The sequence below is a fragment of the Pelophylax lessonae genome (genome assembly GCF_965119305.1).
Source record: "Pelophylax lessonae genome assembly, chromosome: 2".
Classification (NCBI taxonomy): Eukaryota; Metazoa; Chordata; class Amphibia; order Anura; family Ranidae; genus Pelophylax; species Pelophylax lessonae.
In genome coordinates this window covers 676,408,423-676,429,211 of record NC_138769.1, presented here as the reverse complement: position 1 = coordinate 676,429,211, position 20,789 = coordinate 676,408,423, and the positions used below count along the sequence as shown (strand labels likewise).

General features: G+C 41.9%; 1 protein-coding gene across 2 annotated transcripts in view; it reads left to right on the top strand.

The window, feature by feature from the left end:
- Positions 1-20,789, top strand: part of CNTN5 (contactin 5) — a 2,223,160-nt gene that overhangs the window by 431,138 nt on the left and 1,771,233 nt on the right. The gene's annotated exons all lie outside the window — the stretch shown is intronic.

The window sequence follows — 20,789 nt, the reverse complement described above, 5'->3', positions numbered from 1 at the left end:
GAAATTACTTAAAATTTCGCCTCACTGTCAAAATTCCGCTTCCTGCCCTCTCGTTCCTGTGCTCTGAGCCGCCATAGCTTAGTAACAACCACACCCCTCAACACATGGGTCATTACACAGACTTTTATTGTAGCAGAAGAAAGAGGGTGTGTCTAGGGCTAACTGGTACTTAAAGGAGCGTACAATCATATTTAGACACCCTTCACTACAACTAACAGGAAAATGAAGGTGAAAATAGGGTTTGTTAGTGAAATAACTATTCGTTTATAAAGTCTATTTCTGTGACTTTTTTGAGCTTTAATTATAGTTCTCCCACCCATTTCAACCTCCCCAGCAAACCCTTCTCACTACAGGTTTTTTGCTGAATTTAGCTGCACATGCCCAGAGATTTAAAAAAGTTCAAATTAAAAAAGCAACACGTTTTTATAGTTTGTAAATATTAAAGTGGTTGTAAACCCCAGTCACGGAATTCGAGCAAAGCACATATATCTGTAGTGTTTACTTACACTATATTACCAAAAGTATTGGGACGCCTGCCTTTACACGCACATGAACTTTAATGACATCCCAGTCTTAGTCCGTAGGGTTCAATATTGAGTTGGCCCACTCTTTGCAGCCATAATAGCTTCAACCCTTCTGGGAAGGCTGTTTAGGAGTGTGTCTATGGGAATGTTTGATCATTCTTCCAAAAGCGCATTTGTGAGGTCAGGTACTGATGTGGATGAGAAGGCCTGACTCGCAGTCTTCGCTCTAATTTCATGTGTGTGGAAAGGCAGGCCTCCCAATACTTTTGACAATATAGTGTATCTCTCTCCATAGCTCTGTTGTTTCTCTCAGTATGAACCACTTCTGAGAAGTTTTCCCGACACACAAATCTTTGTTATTTTGTGTGTCGGGAAGGGGGAGAGCTCACAACGGAGCTTGTCTATTCAGAACACAGTTCTTCTGCTTTGCGGAGGGGGGTGTGTGCCTTTCCTCCAATCAGCTCTCATACAGTGTAACTGCAGTCTCCCCACCCTCTCATCTGTGCTGCTAATAGATGAAGAAAGATTTGTAACATGATCTGCACTTTGAAAGGGTGTAGAGAGGTGAAGACAGCAGATATACAAGAAAACTTATATAGGAGGATTTGTTTCATGTCTGTGTATCATCTGAGGCTATTCACTGCTCTGGGTATATGTGAGGGTTTACAACCACTTTGTGTTTTGAAGCTGCTCCTTCTGACCCTGCTGCCCTTGAAACTGACCCATGAATGTCATTATAGTAAACACAGATCTATAGCAGGTCTGCACTTACCAACATGTCAAAAATGTTCTGTTACATTCTAACACATTAAATACAGTACATAATTCAGATTGATTAGGTACACCTTTGTTTAGATCATTGTTTACATCAGCAGATTTTCTTCCCCTGTGTCCTAAATTAAGGAACAGGAATGCCATCTGCAGTGGCTTGAGAGGAGTAAGCAGAAGCAGATCAGCCATAAACTAATCAGCACAGCAACAAAAGGAGAAGATATCTAACTGTACAAAGATATAAGCTATTAACCACTTGCTGACATATACTGTATACATACGTCGGCAGAGTGGCTCTCCCAGGCAAAACCACATATCAGTACGTCATTTGCCTGGGAGGAGCTAGGGGGCGAGCGTGCGCCGCCAGCGGCGCGCTCCCGCCCCCGATCGTCAGCGGGGAAGCTGGCGCGTATGTCAGGCGGCTCCGATTGCCGCCTGACATCGGCAATCTTTCGCTGCTGAGAGAGAAGGACGGGCGGTTGATGTAAACACAGCTGTCCGTCCTTCTCCCTGCAATGATCACAGAGCTCATGTGATCCTGCTATGTAGGATCACATGTCTCTGTAATCATCTCACAAGCCCAACCCCCCCAAGTTGGAATCACTCCCCTAGGCTTACATTTAACCCCTTGATTACCAACAGTGTTAACCCCTTGCCTGCCAGTGTCATTATTACAGTAACAGTGCATATTTTTAGCACTGATTACTGTAGTAATGTTACTGGTCCCCCCAAAAGTGTCAAAAATGTCACTTAGGGGTCCGATCTGTCCGCCACAATGTCACAGTCCTGCAAAAAAACGCAGATCGCTACCATTATTAGTAAAAAAAAAAAAACAATAAAAATGACATAAATCTTTTCCGTATTTAGAAGACGCAATAAATTTTGTGCAAACCAATCAAAATATGCTTATTGCAATTTTTTTTACCAAAAATATGTAGCAGAAAACAAATTGGCCTAAAATGTAAAAAAAAAAATTATTTTTTATTTTTTATTTTTTTTGGGAATGTCATATAGCAGAATGTGAAAAATATTGTTTGTTTTTTTTTTTTCAAAAAATTTACGCTCTTTTTTTGTTTATAGCGCAAAAAATACCACCAAAATAAAGCTCTATTTGTGGGAAAAAAAGGACGTCAATTTTATTTGGGTACAGTGTCGCACGACCGTGCAATTGTCAGTTAAATTAACGCAGTGCCGAATCGCAAAATAGGTACAATACAAAGCAACCCATAGATGACTTTATTTTTGCTTGATTTCCCTTGATTCTCCCATCAACACAGTTAGTGTTGTTGGGGGAACGCCTCGCACAGAGATATTGTGTTCTGCAGGCAGGGAAGTGTGGGGAGACTTCTTGCCTGGCAGAACACAATGATTACTGTTAACTGCTATAGCCACTGGCAGTAGTTGTATGTGAAACATCCGAAAGGCTGGTGGTACCCAAGTCAATTTGGGTACAGTCAGCCTGCCAATACATGGATCAAATCTTGGCCAGTCCCTGCTGAACCAGCTGAATTTCAATCCATGTATGGCCAGCTTAAGTTGCATTTTAAAATAAATTTAATTATTGTTTAATAAATAAAAAAACAAATCCATTAATTGGTGTTATCCTATGCATGCCTTAAGTATAGCTCTGCTGAGTATAGTATCTGCTGAGAGCATAGCAACCCATACGAACTAGCCAACCAACCTATCAACCAAACAAACAACCAACCAGATTTCAATAACTGTACACAAGTATGAAAAAATAGTTGATGTGGATTTCTGAACTTTGGGACAGTTATTTAAACCCAGAAAGGGATTTTGTTTTTCTGACATTGCACATTATATGTGGCCAGTCTACATGCAAAATGTACATTATTTTTATATTAAAAATGTGAAACTTTGTGTTTGCCTTCTCTAATCGAAGATTTTATTTTATTTGTTTTTATTTTGTTTTTACACATTATTTCAAGGAGATTCAAGAAAAGAAAATTGTATAGCAGGGACAACAATAAGGTCACAATAATTACATACAATTATAAATAAATCCAAAATAATTAGATACCAGGCTGAACTGAAAGTAGACTGATAATATTTCTTTATGTTTAATATTTAATGTTGCTGTATAAAGATATTAGGTGCTAATTGATGCATTTGTTTGCTACATAATTTCAAAGCCTTGCATCAGTAGCTATTATATTACAGACATTGAAGCGGAATATTTTAAACCCAAAGTCATTAATCATACATTTTCACCTTTTACTAAGGGCAGTAAAATCCAATAGAAGGTGAATTGCATTACTGACAACACCGGTCAAACGAGAGGAGGGGGAAAATGAACAAATCCCCACATTTGAAAAAGCACACCGGAATAGAAAAAATGTATTTCCAGTAGATTTGTCTTTTAAAAGCAGCTCTTTATATTCCTCATTATTAAGCTGCTTTTATGTATGACTCTTACATTGTAATTGTGCTATTTGTTGCAGTGTGCTCAATAACTTGGTCCATAACCAACCAATCATTATACATAACAACGGAACACTAATACACCTTGTTTACCAAGTCTGCTATTTGGAGCACTTCACATTATTATCCTTGAAAAAAAGATAATATTTTTTTTTTTTTTCCCACAGATCGCCGTTTTATTTTTCGAATGTATCTTAAAGTGAACTTGTGTCCAGACTAAGAATGCATTTTTTTATTCTAAACAAGCAATAAAATAACTAATTTAATTGGTTTGATAGCATCCATAGAAGCCAATGCAGCTATTATGAGGCCTAGGGGTGAAAGGGGGACCTATGAGGAGAGATATAAGGCAAATTTAACATAGAAAGTCTGTGTGCATATGAAATAAAGTACTGTATTATAAAGGATTGCAGAGGTTGCTGTTGACACTGACCCAATACCATCTTTGATGGAACACCTGACATCGAAACGTAGGTTGAGACTTCAGAATTATTGTCACTAGTGTCACTTTATGGGCTGTGCAATGAGAGGAATTTGTTTAGCTGGCTTAGTAGAGTAGATATGCCCCCAGAGCTTCTGGTCACCCTGGCCAGCACTGAAATTAACCCTCTATACCTAATGTAGTCTTCTTCTGATTGTGAAAATCGGATCGGACGGGATCGGATGAGAACGGACAGATGTTCCGTTCCCATCCGATTTTCCCCATAGAGATGCATGGGGAACTGACAGCTGTGTCTCTGCACACAGCGCGGAGACACAGCTGTCATCCTTCTGCTCAGCGGGGGATCGGCGGCTCGATCCCCCGATGAGAAAAGCGGAGTCCGTTTGACGGACTAGTGTGTGAAAGGGGCCTAAAAGATGAATTCCAGGTTTCCTGTTACAAAGTCTTTCTCTTTATTTAAGTGGTAGGAAGGGTGTTTTCTTATGTATACCTATAGGTAAGCTTATAATAAGGCTTACCTGTTGGTACAAAAAATATCCCCTAAATGTGCAAAGTTTTGGAGATATTTACCTTAGCAGCGCTGGTGATGTCACCAGGGCATGCGCACTGTGCTCTCAATGGACAGCATGCCACCCATAGAGAAAGCCGTGCCATGGTTGTGACACATGCGCGCAAGCGCAGAAGTGATATAGTCGCGACTTGGCAAGTCAAACGGCCGCAAGGAAGGAAGATTGGGTGAAGATAGAAGCCCTGTCAGCTATGACAGCGCACCACTGGAGGGCTTCGTTTTCAGGTAAGTCTTTTATAATGTGCTAGTATGTGATACATATTAACTAGGGATCGACCGATTATCGGCAAAGCCGATATATATCGAGGGCCGATATGCACTCTTCCCGATATATCGGAATCGGCCCCTGATTTTCCTTCCGGGAAAGTGCTGTACAGGGGTGATGCCTGCAGCTAGAGGCATCACCCTGGTACCGGCGTCCATAGCCGACGGTCGGCTGTCTTATAATGACAACTGATGCGGCTGAGAAGCCGCTCGGCTATCATTACAAGGAGCAGGAGGGGATGTCCCCCCCCTCCTACCACCTTCCGCGGCTCACCCAGGTCTTCCGTCCCCCCGGGAGACCCGGGCAACCAGCCTGCATGGCCGCCGAAGACCCGATCAAAGCCGCATTTGGCTCTGTTTGGGTCTCCATGCAAAAACCTGGGAAGTGATGTCATGAGTGACATCACTTCCGGGTACTGTCTGGTGCCAGATTTAAAAAAATTACAGCATTCAAAACAGCCATACTTGGCGTTTCAAATGCTTTTAAGTGGAGAGGAGGGGTTTGGGGTCTTTTAGACCCCCAGATCCCTCCACAAAAGTACCTGTCAAAAAATAGAAATAAAACATTTTTTTTTTAAATGTACAAAAATATCGGCCGATATCGATATACTTTGGCCAAAATATCGGTATCGATATCGGCAACAAAAAAGCGATATCGGTCAATCACTAATACTAACACATTATGATATAAATTTGCAGGGAAAATAATAATAATATGGGTGTGATGATTCCTTGATCACTGTCCATTGTCTTTTATCAGTTTGTGATATTCGATATGACCGATATATGTCTGTAACCAAAGCTCATATTTTACTATTTTCATGAATATTTTAACATTTTTTGAATAAAGATGAATCATTTTATACATCTATAGTCTAATTTCTATTTTCTGCCTGAAAACTCCTGGGGGCTTTTTCCTTTTTCTTCGTATCATTGGGGTGCGCAGCCTTCTCTATACCATGTGTTGTTTTCTTTCCAGTCTTTTATAATATGCTAGTATGTGATACAAACTAACACATTATGATATAAATTTGCAGGGAAAATAATATTAATATTTTTTTATTACTGGTTTAAGTGATTTGGCCTCTGTGTGCACTGTATGATACTGGTATATCATTATCTACAGGTGACTGTAGCTGTACAGGCGACTTCTGGTCTGCCGCCAGAACTAAATTGAGTCAGCCTGAATGCTTCTCAGCCATTCAGAGGAAGCCTTGCATTTTTATAAGTGAATACAAGGCTTCCAAAGATTGCCCAGGGTTGAAAGGTTGGCATATGTTGGTCACAATTTCCACTTAAGCCAATCAGAGGAAGCCTCTATAAAACGTCAGGAAGCCTGAAAGTTGGCATAAGGCTAGGTTCACATTGTTTCATTTTCTGTGTGCCACGTTTTCATGCCCACAGCAGCCCATTCATTTGTATACTGTGCTTGCAGAAAAAAGGTCCCTGCACCTTTTTCAAAATTGCAGCCGCACAGAAAACGCATGGTGCTTTTGCACCACGCGGTTTCATTTCCCAAAAATGTGCTGATGTGTGGGGGTGCCATTAGAAATTAATGGCATTCTTGCTTATCTGCAAAAGAGCAGCCCATTTTGGGCAGGAATGTGTGCAATTTACATATTGTCCTGCACACGCATCCACCCGCAACAGTGTCAATCTTGACTTTAGTTTATATAGTTATTGACTGCAGGTGTATGAACAATTGTGTCATAATGTATTATACTGCAATGACATTTTTATTGTTACTACAACTGTTGTTCGTTTTACTTACTACTAGACCTGACTGAGAAACACAAATATTGCACGATTGGGCAGAATGGTTTGAAAGCTCCTGATGAGATAATTGGGGCCAAAACAACAGCTTGAGCAGTTTCCTTTAACCACTTCTGGACCGGAAGGATTTTTCCCCTTAATGACCAGGTCAATTTTGCATTTCGGCACTGCGTTACTTTAACGGACAATTGCGTGGTTGTGCAAAGCTGTACCTAAATAAATGTAATTTTTCCCCCACAAATAGAGCTTTCTTTTGGTGGTATTTGATCACTTGTGCGATTTTTATTTTTTGCGCTATAAACAAAAAAAGAGCGGCAATTCTGAAAAAAAAAAAAAAAAAACAATATTTTTCACTTTCTGTTACATAACATCCCCCCCCAAAAAAAATTAAATACATATTTTTTTTTAGGCTAATTTGTATTCTGCTACATATTTTTGGTAAAAAAAAAATCGCAGTAAGCATAGTTTGATTGGTTTGTGCAAAATGTATCGTGTCTACAAACTAGGGGAAAGATTTATGTCATTTTTATTCTTTATTTACTAGTAATGGCGGTGATTTGTGGTTTTTAGTGGGACTGCGATATTGCGGCAGACAGATCGGACCCCTAACTGACATTTTTTACATTTTTGGAGGGACCAGTGATATTACTAGAGTAATCAGTGCTAAAAATATGCACTGTTACTGTAATAATGACACTGGCAGGGAAGGGGTTAACCTAGGGGTGATCAAATGGTTATGTGTGAGCCTAGAGGAGTGTTGTCTAACTGTATGGGGGAGGGACTTGTGAAATGAGCACAGAGACCTGTGATCCTATGGAGGAGGATCACAGGCGCTCTGTGATCTTTTCAGAGAGAACAACGGTCTGCTGTGTTTACAACAGAAGACCGATTGTCTCTCTCAGCGGGGAGCGATCGCAGGTGCCCAGTGACAATCAGTGCAGCCGATCCCGTGGATCAGCATCCCCGCTGCCTAGTGGGGACAGGAGCGCGCTGGCGGCAGACCGCGCTCTTCCCCAGGAGCGCTTCCGACGACCGCCGTACAGGTACGGCAATTTGCGCAGCCGAGCCAGCCTGCCGCAGTATATATGCGGCAGGCGGTTGGCAAGTGGTTAAAAGTTCAACAGGGAAAATAAAAAAGAAGGTGGGACTGGGTGCATTGTAACAGCAGAAGCAGATACAAGTCAGAAATTGTATTGGAGTTGCCTTTGGGACCTTCCTCCCTGAAGCTTTTTTAAAATCTTAAAGGCCAGAAAGAACACCAATGCCACCAGAACTAGTGTACCCATTGGAAGATTTTCCCTCTATTAGTGTTCTGATATCAACCCAAAATTTGGGATTTTCTCTTATGCACTTTGGGTGATAAGGGTAAAAATGACAAATAGAGAGGGTGCATCTCCTTTGTCTTTAGTCACATTTTAAGGTTTGGGAGATCCACTCTCTAAATTTGTCCTGGTGACCATTGTCAATGAAAGCAATGTAGAAACCGGGATTTTGAGTTGCCACTTGGAGATGAATAACTGGGGACAGTTGAATCTTCCAACAGCAAGTGAAGCAAAATCTCCCCAATGGGGCATGAATGGTAAAAAAAAAAAGAAAAAACCTTGACAGGGATTTGCACTATTCCCTACTCTAAAATAGGGATAGGCCGATTATCGGAAAGGCCGATATATATCGGGAGCCGATATGCACTTTCCCTGATATATCGGTATCGGCCCCGGAACTGGCCGATATTGCTGATATTTTTGTGACGTCATTCTGCCTTCTTGGGCCACCTCCCTCGCCTTGGACAGCTTCGTCTGGAGTCAAGACTAGTCTCGTGGGAGTGTATCACAGCCATACACCCACCCACAGCAGCCCGGTGCCAGTCAGCCACCCACATCCACAGGCCCTGTACCAGCCAGCCACCCACATCCACAGGCCCTGTACCAGCCAGCCACCCACAAGCCCTGTACCAGCCACCCACATGCCCTATACCAGCCAGCCACCCACAGCCCCTGTGCCAGCCAGCCATCCACTACAGGGTGCCAGCCAGCCAGCCTGCCACCCACAAACAGGGTGCCAGACAGCCAGACACCCACCACAAGGTGCCAGACAGCCAGCCAACCACAGACAGTGTGCCAGACAGCCAGCCACCCATGGGCCCTGTACCAGCCAGCCACATGCACTGTACCAGCCAGCCGCCCACAAGCCCTGTACCAGCCACCCACAGTCCCTGTGCCAGCCACTCACCTACCACAGGGTGCCAGCCAGCCAGACAACCCACCCACCACAGGGTGCCAGCCAGTCACCCACCACAGGGTGCCAGACAGGCAGCCACCCACCACAGGGTGCCAGCAAGCCAGTCATTAAGCATTAAACAAAAATTAACATGTTCAGTACCAGATTTGTGTCAAAAATTGTCTTTATCTTTCAAAACTTTAAATGTACAAAATATTGGCCCATATCGGCTGATACCGATACGTTGTGACCAAAATATCGGTATTGGTATCGACCCTGAAAAAACATATCGGTCTATCCCTACTCTAAAACTCCGCTTTAGGATTTTGGCTACATTTAGGCTAACTGTGTTTACATGTCTAATGGACTCACTGATCTCCAGTTCTTATAGCCTGTTGTTTATGTAAATCAGTGATAGTCCCATACCTGTACTGCCCATACTTACAGAAAAAGGCAGGAAGAACAGCAGGCTATTTTTAAAAGATGAAATGAGCGTATTAGCGCAGTTCGGTCTATGGTAACATGCACTGATGATCTTCCTAAATGCTCTTGAACTGGTCATAAAAGTGCTCAGGAATGTAATGTGTTCATCAGTCTTGTAGTGAGATTATTTTTCCTACTGAAGATAAATGTATATTTCTATGTTCCTGGCACAGTTAATGCTCCTCATAGCTTCACAGTCCACCTTGATGAATATGAGTTGATGTCTTCAGAGCTGCTTTAGCCGCTCAGGATTGCACTCAGCTAGGGTACTTAAAACTGATTGCACGGGAGAAAATTCATAGCAGTTCATCTAGACCAGCTCTGTGCATATATTACAGCCTTATCTTGCTGGGCATTTCATATCTCAGGAGAGGCTTAGTTTATATTGTTTTGTCTTCATCATTTATTTGACATGCTTGAGTGTATTTAAAGTGAATCTGTACTGCAGTAACCGCACAGAGCCTCATTTGTTAAAGACAGGCTCATGCAGTACAATTAGGGTTAAAGCCAATGTCGATAGGCTTTGTTGGACCAATTGCAGCATGCTTTTGGCATCAGTCTGAGCTGCTTCTTAGATCAATATGAATGAAATGCAATTACAGCTATCCTGCAGTTGGCCTTCATCTGACCTTTTTCAGCTGATTTTGAACTCCCATGGATTTATATGGTGAGAGAAGCAGTTCTAAAAAACACAAAAGCCCATGGATACTGGCCCATATGGTTATCAGTATCTACTCTCCTGCAACAGCAAAGAGATGCATCAAGCCCCACACATGGGTGTACACAGCCATGCATAGTATACTGGCTCCATGGCTCCCAGCTGTCCCTCATTTGGAGAAGCTGTCACTCTTTGGGAACCAAATCCCACTGCCTCCCTTTGCTCCTTAAATATCCATCCTTTTGATAAGCATACTATTTATTATCAAATAGTGTTTAAATTGTTCTTACTCTTTCATCTAACCTTTAGAACAGGGGTCTCAAAACTACGACCCGATTGCCACATCTGGCCTAAAATTAGATTTTATCCAGCCCACAGCTAGGGCCAGTGGTGTATCCTCTGACGCTGTGCACAGATTGAGGATTCAGATCCTTCAGAGGGACCCTGATGTAAAGGGGACTTTGATTTGTAAGGGGGGCTCTCAGTGACTGGGAGTTTCTGATGTTAGGGGGGACTCTGATGTGAAGGGAGGGACTCTGATGTGATGGGGGGCCTTTGATGTAAGGGCATTTGTTGAAAATTTTATATTATTTAAAATTCCTTTATTATAAAACTGATTTGTTTTTGTTTTTTTTATTTTTTGGCCCATAAATATTTGCAAACTATATAATGGATTTCACAAGCCACTATATGTAAACTAAAAAACTTCCCTTCCCTGAACAGAATCGTCATTCAATGGTGTCTCACAATCTCCCCCTCCCAGACACTGCAGCACATGGTGGGAGGGTTTTAGCAGCAGCGGCAGTGCTGTCAATCCAGAAAGCAGTGGGGAGAACTATGTGTGAGCAGGTGATTGACAAGCTTCAGGCTCGTGAAGCAGCAGTGACAATATGGGTAGCCATACCCCCTGCAACATTTTTTCATCCCATTGTTCAGCTGCCAAGATCGAACAGAGACAATCCTGTGTAAGTGCAAAGCTGCTTCGGTTGAAGTTTACATTGGGCAGAGGACTCTAACCACCCAATGTGATAGCACAGGACCAGTCACAAAGTACTAGCACTTTCAATGAAATGATTTTTAGACTCCTCCATTTACACCAGATTATTTAATTTTTTCTAATGGCCAAATGGACTGACAAGGGAGTAAAAAGGGTAAGTACACTATATTACCAAAAGCATTAGGACGCCTGCCTTTACACACACATGAAGTTTAATGGCATCCCAGTCTTAGTCCATAGAGTTTATTATTGAGTTGGCCCACCCTTTGCAGCTATATTAGCTTCAACTCTTCTTTGAAGGCTGTCCACCATGTTTAGGAGTGTGCCTATGGGAATGTTTGAACATTCTTCCAGAAGTGCATTTGTGAGGTCAGGCACTGATATGGTTGAGAGGGCCTGGCTCACAGCTTCCACTCTAATTCATCCCAAAGGTGTTCTATCGGGTTGAGGTCAGGACTCTGTGCAGGCCAGCCAAGTTCCTCCCCCCCAAACTCTCTCATTAATGCCTTTATGGACCTTGCTTTATGCACTGGTCCAAATCATTTGGTGGAGGGGAGATTAGGGTGTGGGGTTGTTTTTCAGGGATTGGGCATGGCCCCTTAATTCCAATGAAGAGAACTCTTAAGGCGTCAGCATACCAAGACATTTTGGACAATTTTATGCTCCGAACATTGTGGGAACAGTTTGGAGATGGCCCCTTCCTGTTCCAACATGACTGTGCACCAGTACCCAAATCAAGGCCCATAAAGACATGGATGAGCGAGTTTGGGGTAGAGGAACTTGACTGGCCTGCTGCACAGTCCTGACCTCAACCAGATAGAACACCTTTGGGGTGAATTAGAGTGGAGATTGAGAGCCAGACCTTCTTTTCCAAAATCAGTGTCTGGCCTCACAAATGCACTTCTGGAAGAATGGTCAAACATTCCCATAGACACGCTCCTAAACCTTGTGGACAGCCTTCCCAGAAGAGTTGAAGCTGTTATAGCTGCATAGAGTGGGCCAACTCAATATTGAACCCTACGGACTAAGACTGGGATGCCATTAAAGCTAATGTGCGTGTAAAGGCAGATGTCCCAATTCTTTTGGTAATGTTGTGTATATGCTGTTGGAGAAGGGACATTAAAGCAAATCTTGTTCTCAGTTCTGCTGGTTTTCTTTAACCTTTCTTACTACAACCAATGTCACTAACATGTCGGTGGCAGAAGCAACATGTAAATAAACTCATAGCCACAATAGCAGCTGTGAGTATGTGTAGATTTTCAGAGCAGACTGCGGACTGTATTGTAGAAGTGATCTCACTTTACAACCTTTTTATCTCTTCCATAGTGTTTTGTCCAGATATTGTTCCCCCTCCTTCCAACCTATGCCCATGAGCTCATCTGCATCTCTTGGGAGCCTGAGACTGAAAAAGATACATTAAGATGGCAAGCTGGGAGAGATAGGTGTCACCTATGGACAATTTTGGGGTTTGTAGTCTGTCGCCGTGTTGCAGTCGTGCACAATTTCGAGTCTTGACATAATTGGTAGCTATTTACCTATCTCATCTTTTATATTTTACAGAAATCTGGAGATTTTATTTTGTTTGTGTGTACTAAAATTAATTTATGTGTGTTTTCTACTGAAATATGTACAATATATAATGTTTAAGGATTGAAAGTAATATTAAAAGTTTGGCTTCAAAAAATAAATAAATAACAACCATGGCATACTTACCTGCTCTGTGCAAAACCTTTGCACAGAGAAGATAAGTATGACATGGTTGTTATTTTTATTTTTTTAAAGCTGCACCTTTAATATTACTTTTAAACCTTAAACATTATATATTGTATATATTTCAGTGGAAAATACACATACATTTATTTTAGTACACACGAACAAAAGAAAATCTCCAGATCCTCTTCTTCTTGGCTCCACTGTTGGCGCTCCTGGCTACTCCCCCTTGGCCAGTGCCCCCCCAATAGCAAGCCACTTGTTATGGGGGCACTGCTGCGTGCTCGCTCCCAAGCCCTACTCTATGTGTCCATTGGATACATAAGGCTGCTGCTCTGCCCTGCCCCGGCTCTCTCCTCATTGTCTCCCTGGCTGTGATTGATATCTCCCACTGCTGTCTTAGCCAATGAGGAGAGGGAGTCCTGGGACAGTCAAGTCTTTTGTGCATATACCTGGATCAAGAGGGGGCTCATGCATGAAGGTAAAAAAGTCAAATGACTTTAAGTAATCTCCAACCTTAAAATGTTTATTTTAATGTGCAAAAAAATGTAAAAAAAAAATGGCTTTGGCAGCAAAAGAGTTAAAGAAGGTTCTTTCCCTTTTTTTTCCTTTCCAGTAAGAAATGTTAGAACCTCTTTTATGTAGCAAGTCCCTCACTTTCTGTCCCAGTGACTACACAGGAGGAAGCATTCCCCCCAATGAGGACAGAGATAAAACCCTGATAAAGGCCAACAAGATAAGGGTACACTGCTTCACGGCTTTTGGAGCTGCCCTATGATTAGGGACTTCTGGACTGAAGTACGCAGGATTACCCAACTGATGACGGAATATGTTATTCCAGATGACCCGGCGTTCTTCTTACTACACTGCTCTGGCATGGCCCCAAAACAATACAAACGCTCTGTGATCAGACACCTCACGGATGCAGCAAAGTCCTGTATTAGCCTCTGCTGGAAAAGCACGGACCCTCCGACGACCTCCTTCTGGCTGCGTAGAGTGAAATGGATTAACGACTTGGAGGACTTGGTACTCACCGCACAGGGTAGAAAAGAACAGTACTCTAAAACATGGGCATGTTGGAACGCGTTTATACTCTCAGATGGGGGACAGGCTCTGAGCGCTTCCCTTTCGCAACTTACTGCTTGACTGGGGGCGGGGTCCCCCGCACCGGATGGACGCATCTCTTCTTTTTCACCACTTTTTCCTGACCTATTACCCATCTCCTTCTACCCCACTCAATGCTTATACCACTTTCTGTATCACCCCCCCACCTTCCCTCTCACTCCTATCTTTCCTGACCTTCCCTTTACCCTATTTTCCCTCTACACGCAAAACTAACCTCCTTCACCCTATTATACGCGTATGAACTCATAAGTTATTCTAATTCTGTGATGACTCATACCTGGGTTCTTTATCTTATATGTGATGAGTATGCTTGTGTTATGTCTTTAAGTACATTGTTATTTTGCTTTCGTTAGTGCACTTTATCACGTCCATTTTTGATGAACACTGACTCTGTTATACGCATTTTGTATTTTTCTTATGTTTAATAAAGAATTTGAAAAAAAAAAAAAACCCTGATAAAGACGCTAACACTTCCCTTCTCTACTCAATACAAACAATAAAAAGTTGTAGATGGAGCTCCACTTTAGCAGTGAAAACTTTCATCTCCAACAAATAGAAATAAAGTAGAGTTAGCAATGCCTAGTCACGCAGTTTTATTCTTAGTACTGTCTATGAATTGTGGATGACTGGCACCATTTTGTTGAATAATTCTTGCTGCTTCGGCAGCGGGACACATACAGAGCCTTCATTTGAAGGGTGTATTATGACAGATCGTGAAAAGCCTTTTGTGATTGTCTAGTGAAACATGTGTTTTAATTACATGTGTGGTGTTTATTTCTTGTCACAGATGAACTCCGGAAGGAATGGTTCGATGTTGTGAAATTAGCCATGGATAAATAATAATCACTAATTATAGTATTTGTCACCCTCGGATTTCTGAATTATCTAATGGATTCCAGTGTCTAACTTGAAGAGAGACGCTTACTAGAGAAGAGAGAATGTAGCAATTTTTTTTTCACGGCTGAATCTCACAGTAATTCATACGATTATTATAGTGGAAAAATTAGGTATCACGCTGGTCATACACGTGGCAGTTTCTGTCATTTATTTTATATTTAATAGAATTGAACGGTCCATTGGAATCTGCCATTTTCAGCTTCAATAGTTTACCAGTTATGAGTAGCCAATTGATAAAAAATGAGGGTGCCACTAATTAAAGGTGCCATCTTCCTATATTATGGTGGCTTCAATTGATGTTGGTTGGTCACTCAAAAACAGGAAACCTGGGAAATTATGGGAATCAGATTGGTATGACCTGCTCTTCTCAATTCTATGGGCTTGTTCTAACCATAACTTGTCCAATAATGCAGATTATAACACATGTAGCGCCCTCCTAGGTAGGTGCTAGGCAGGGAAAATATAGTTGCTCTGTCTGCTTACCAGGGGAGCCTGATTAGTAGTTAGGCCTGGTGCATATGTCCAGGGTGGGATTCATCTGGGCTGAGGGAGTGTCTCCACTGTATCCAATACGTGAGCATGTTGGACAGTGGAGGAAACCCAGCCAGTGACACACAGGCTTTTGTAACTATCTCAGTGGGTTGGCACAAACAGTGGTGCATCCTGGGATACTTTATAAAAGCCTAGGGCACATGTGACAGGGTGTCTTTGGGCAAGAAGCCAGGTCCCAGGAGGAGGGTGATGGTTGTCTCTCCTCCTGTTTGCTGTGGATGGTGGTCACAGACAGTCGACCTAGTGAACCAGTGGTGTGGCTGAACCCAGAGGTCCAATGGAAGCTGACTGTGGAGGTGAAGGCAGAACAACTCTGGAAAAACAGTATCCGTGAGTACAGGGGAGCTTACAAAAAGGGTCTGCCCAGGAAGGGGACCACTCCAGTGGCTAGAGTCAGCGGACGGGTTTCAGCACACAGGCAGTGAGAGTAAAGGGGGTGCCAAGTTGTTAACCCTGAAGAGAATATTTAATCTGGAACAGTCAATTTATCTTTACTTCAGTGGCAGGGTGAAGCAGCGGCCTTGCAGCATTACACAGTCAGTTGTCCTCAGAATTGTGCATAGTTACTAGATGGAGTATCCCAATCATCCCTTCTCCCTTCCCAGGAGATCATTGACTGAGCCAAGAACTTTTAATGCTGTTTATCTACTGTCAGTTTCTAATGGTAACCCAGGGGACCCAAGAAGTGTAATTCTTTGTAGCCCTCTAGGGGGCAGTGCTACACACACATTACCACAATGCACAGGAACCCACTGTGTATATGAGGTGAGGTATGTTGCAATTCATTCTTAAAATGTGTTGTATCTAAGCCAAGAAGATACATGTAATTTAAAGCAGCTTACTGGTCTTTAGTTGTAGTGACTGCATTTGTTTTCTTTCTTTCTTTTTTTTTTTTTTTACCTGGAGATCCTGCCAGTAACACACTTTGTGTCCAATGTGCATTAAAGTGTGAATGAGCTTGGAAGGAATGTTTATTGAACTGTTCCTTATATACTCAGTATTACTGTACACATAATGTACAGCTCTGCATAGAAACCAATCAGCTTCCAGTATTTTTTGTCAAAGCTTTATTGAACAAGTTGAAGTCAGAATCTGATTGGCTACCATGCACAGCTGCACCAGATTTTGCACTCTCCAGTTTTAGTAAATCAACCATAATAAGTAGATCTGCTGATTATATTCTACATTTTCTCCAATGTCCCACTGCAGAGATTAGTATAGTGCTCTTGTATCAGGTCTTTGATGTGCATTGTATAATGAATTCAAGGTATGGGGGGATCCCGAAATTCCAGTTTAACCACTTGCCGACCGCCGCACGACTATTTACTACAGCAGTCAGCCCCCTACAGGCAAAACGACGTAGGGCTACGTCGCTAGCCTACGAGCCTCTACGCCCCTGCTCGTTCACTAATATCCCCGCGCGAGTGACCGGCGGCTCCGATGTCCGCCGGTCACTCGTGATCTCCCGCTGGAGAGGGAGAAACGCAGGTGGCTAATGTAAACAAAGCCGCCTGTCATTCTCCCTGGTGTAACTGCAGAGATCATACGATCCTGCTATGCAGGATCGTATGTCTCTGTGGTTACATCACAAGCCACGCCCCCCCCACAGTTAGAATCACACCCCTAGGGATACATTTAAGCCACTGATCCCCAATAAAGTTAACCCGTTCCCTGCCAGTGTAATTTTTACAGTAACAGTGCATTTGTATAGCACTGATTACTGTAGTAATGTCATTGATACCCCCAAAAGTGTCAAAAATGTCAGTCAAAGGTCCGATCTGTCCGCCGCAATGTCTCAGTCCTGCAAAAAAAAATTGCAGATCACCGCCATTACTAGTAAAAAAAAAAAAAAAACAATAAAAATTACATAAATCTTTCCCGTAGATAGTAGACGCAATAACTTTTGCGCAAACCAATCAAAATACGCTTATTGCAATTTTTTTTACCAAACATATGTAGCAGAAAACAAATTGGCCTAAAATGTTAAAAAATTTTGATTTTTACTTTTTTTTGGGGGGAATTTCATATAAAAAAATTTGAAAAATATTGTTAGTTTTTCAAGATTCTCGCTCCTTTTTTTGTTTATAGCGCAAAAAGTAAAAATCGCACAGGTGATCAAATGCTACCAAAAGAAAGCTCTGTTTGTGGGGAAAAAAAGGACATCAGTTTCATTTGGGGACAGCACCGCACGACCGCAAAATTGTCTGTTAAAGTCACGCAGTGCCGAATTCCAAAATAGGCCCTGGTCTTTGAGCAGCCAAATCCTCCGGGGCTTAAGTGGTTAAAGCCCAAATACAGCCCAAGTTATTCATTTTCTTGTGGATAGAGTGGGATGGATTAGAATTTTTATCATGTTCTATTTTGGATTTCCCCTCAATTTCTGCAATAGTTGGGGACTGTAAAAGTTGGGGACTGTAAAAATGGGCTCCAGCAGCTTGCGTTTTGTACTATTACAGTGCTTTTAGGTCTCGTGCGCCTGTGCTATAGCCCTGCTCTCTGTTGACTTGGAGGCAAAATCCCTACAATACTGTTGCACACACGTTCCAACTTTAGAGCATGAGAAGAAAGGGAATACCTTAAGTTAAGACTAGACAACATGCAGTGAATAGGTCGGAAAGAAAAATGCTCTGACATCGGTGGGAGGAAAAAATGTCATGATGTCAGTGGGAGGAAATCATTTGTCAGGTGGAGGAAAAATGCCCCAGCATTGGTGGTATGTGGGAGGAAAAATACCCTGGTGTTGGTGGCCAGTGGGAGAAAAAATGCCCCGATTTTGATAGGACAGCCTTGCAAGTGCAAGAACCCTCAAACAGCTTGACCATGCCGCTTAGTGATTCCAACTTGGTCTAGCGGCATGCATCTCCTTCCCTTCTATGTTGGGACATGTTCCTGATCAACGGGACACTGTTTAAATACTGTTTAAATACAGTTTGGGTTCATGGTCTTGCACTCTAATTCAGCTTACACAAAAGTTACTCCCCCTGCAAGTTTGATCTCAATTTCCAGCTAGTTTATTGCATGTATACAAAATAAACCAGCTAAAAGAAAATGATTCTAAGGAACAAATAGCTGCAGGTTGCTTTTTTTTTTAAATAAAACTTTAAAATTAAAGATTAATAATAACTAATTATTGACACTGACACATGTAGACTCACAGGTTGAACTGGATGGACTATTGTCTTTATTCGACCTTACTTGGATCAGCACAGAACATGGTGGAGATATTCATGGAGAAATCTTCGAACCTAGGAACAGTCCTAGAATTCAGGAATAGCATACTAGCTTCCAGTAAGAATTACCAATGAGAAGAACCACAGTAAACCGAATTATGCAGGCAGAATGAGTGAGCCCCCTTAGGATTCTGTCTCTGAGGGGTACAATAATGAGCAGTATAATAATTGTATCATACACTTATAATCTATATGCTGCTTGTAGAGGCTTTCTCTCCATAGGCTAGATTCCCATCTGCAAGCACTTCGCATAAAACAGATACTGTAGCAGTTAAATCATACATTTGCCAGGAGTCTAAGAGCCTACAGGTAATAGATTTATAAACACGTGAACTCCACGGACTGCTATACGCCTCCATTTGGTTTTCATCTCTTATTGATTTCTTGATTTACTGTAATAACTGCGATACTATTGCATTCAGCACAACAGTGCATTATTTTAAGGGTTGCGGGCTGGTCAGAGGAGCAGAACACACTGTGGTAAATAACTTCATCCACTTCACTGTGCATTTTGACATGTCATCTCTCTCCTGATTGGTTTCCCAACCACTTAATTATAATGACAGTGCAGAGTAAGAACACCAATCTTAGAAATTATGTTTGCAATCGGACATAGTCTGTTATCCATTCATCTACCAACCACCCATCCATTGTCAGGCCACATCAAGTGAACCTATGTTGTATTTTAAACCTTTAAATTAAAAAGTTTACCTGAAAGGAGACACCTCAAAATTCCTGATATTACCTTTTTTAAACTGGAAAAAGTCATTTGTGCCCCTCTCTGATTTAGTTACACTGTGATACTGGAGATGGACTTTTCCTGACTTCATGGATAAGCTCGCTCAGTTGTAATACCCCCAAATTAGAGTAGTTTTATTAGTTGCTGGAACATTCTTATTTGGCAGTAGGCCTGATTTTCCTTGACATCAAAGTTAATCTCAACCTACTGCCTTCCCCTGTCCAGTCTGAGTGCACTTTTTGGTCATTGAGTTAGTCTTAGTGGACATTGTACCTGACTTCCCTGGTTTCATGACTAAGCTTCACCAGCTGCCAAAATTTGAAAGAAGATTTACCGCAGTCTATACAGTATCTCAGTAGAGATAAAATCATACTCGGAACCTCATGTAGACAAAACAAAAAAGTACTGCACTAATGCTCCTATCACTGATAATAGTCAACATGACATGTAGTGAGCTGGTGCAGATCGTATAAAACAGCTTGTCAGGCTACAATATGCAACTGAATGTGCACAGGACGCCTATTCATTGTGACCAAAACCAGGTAATGTAAGATGACTTCAGCTCTGCTCTCCACCAACAGGACATGTCCCTCAGATGCTTTTCGCCCCTAGTGGGCCTAATTGTTCAGGCAGATAACTATTAAATTCACTAGGGGGCAAAATCCATCTAAAGGAAAATCTCCTGCAGGCGAAGAGTAGTGCACTGCTAAAGCCATCCGAAATTAACTGGTTTAGTTGGAGTGTCCTGTGTACAATTTTGATGTCCTGTGTACAATTGGTTGCCATTTTTCTGTAGCATACTCAGAATCTCCCTGCACGTGTAGGGAACTTAATATTGAGCAACCCCTATTTTTACTTTTTTTTTTTTTGTTTGTTTGTTTGTTTTTTAAAGAATATGATTTTATTCAGTTTTCAAATGGAAGAGTACATTCTTAAAAAAAAAAAAAGAATATGAATATGGGGGAATCACCACATGGTGGTTCCCACAAGCATCTCCATGACATATAGCCAAGAAGAGGAAACTGGAACAGCAATATATTTCCAGACTAAGGCATACGGCTGCATAAAAAAATAATAAACAAGAATGACCATCCAAGGACTGTAAGCATGTTAGGAGGTCATTGATATATAAACAAGAACCATGTCTCAAAATAATGATAGTGAACAAAGTTGGGGTCCAGAGGTTATTGTAAGTAAGTGTGTCACAGAGGTCTCTTCATGGCTAAGATCCACAGAAGTGAGTATCTTGAAATAAACGGTGTTTTGTAGAAGATTGTGAAAGTTGGAGAGTGAGCCTAATGGCAAAATAACACAGAGAGAAGAGATGGAGGATATAGGAACGAGAATAGTAGATAGGAGAAGAGAAAGGGAAGGGGAAGGAGAGTGGGCACTGATGG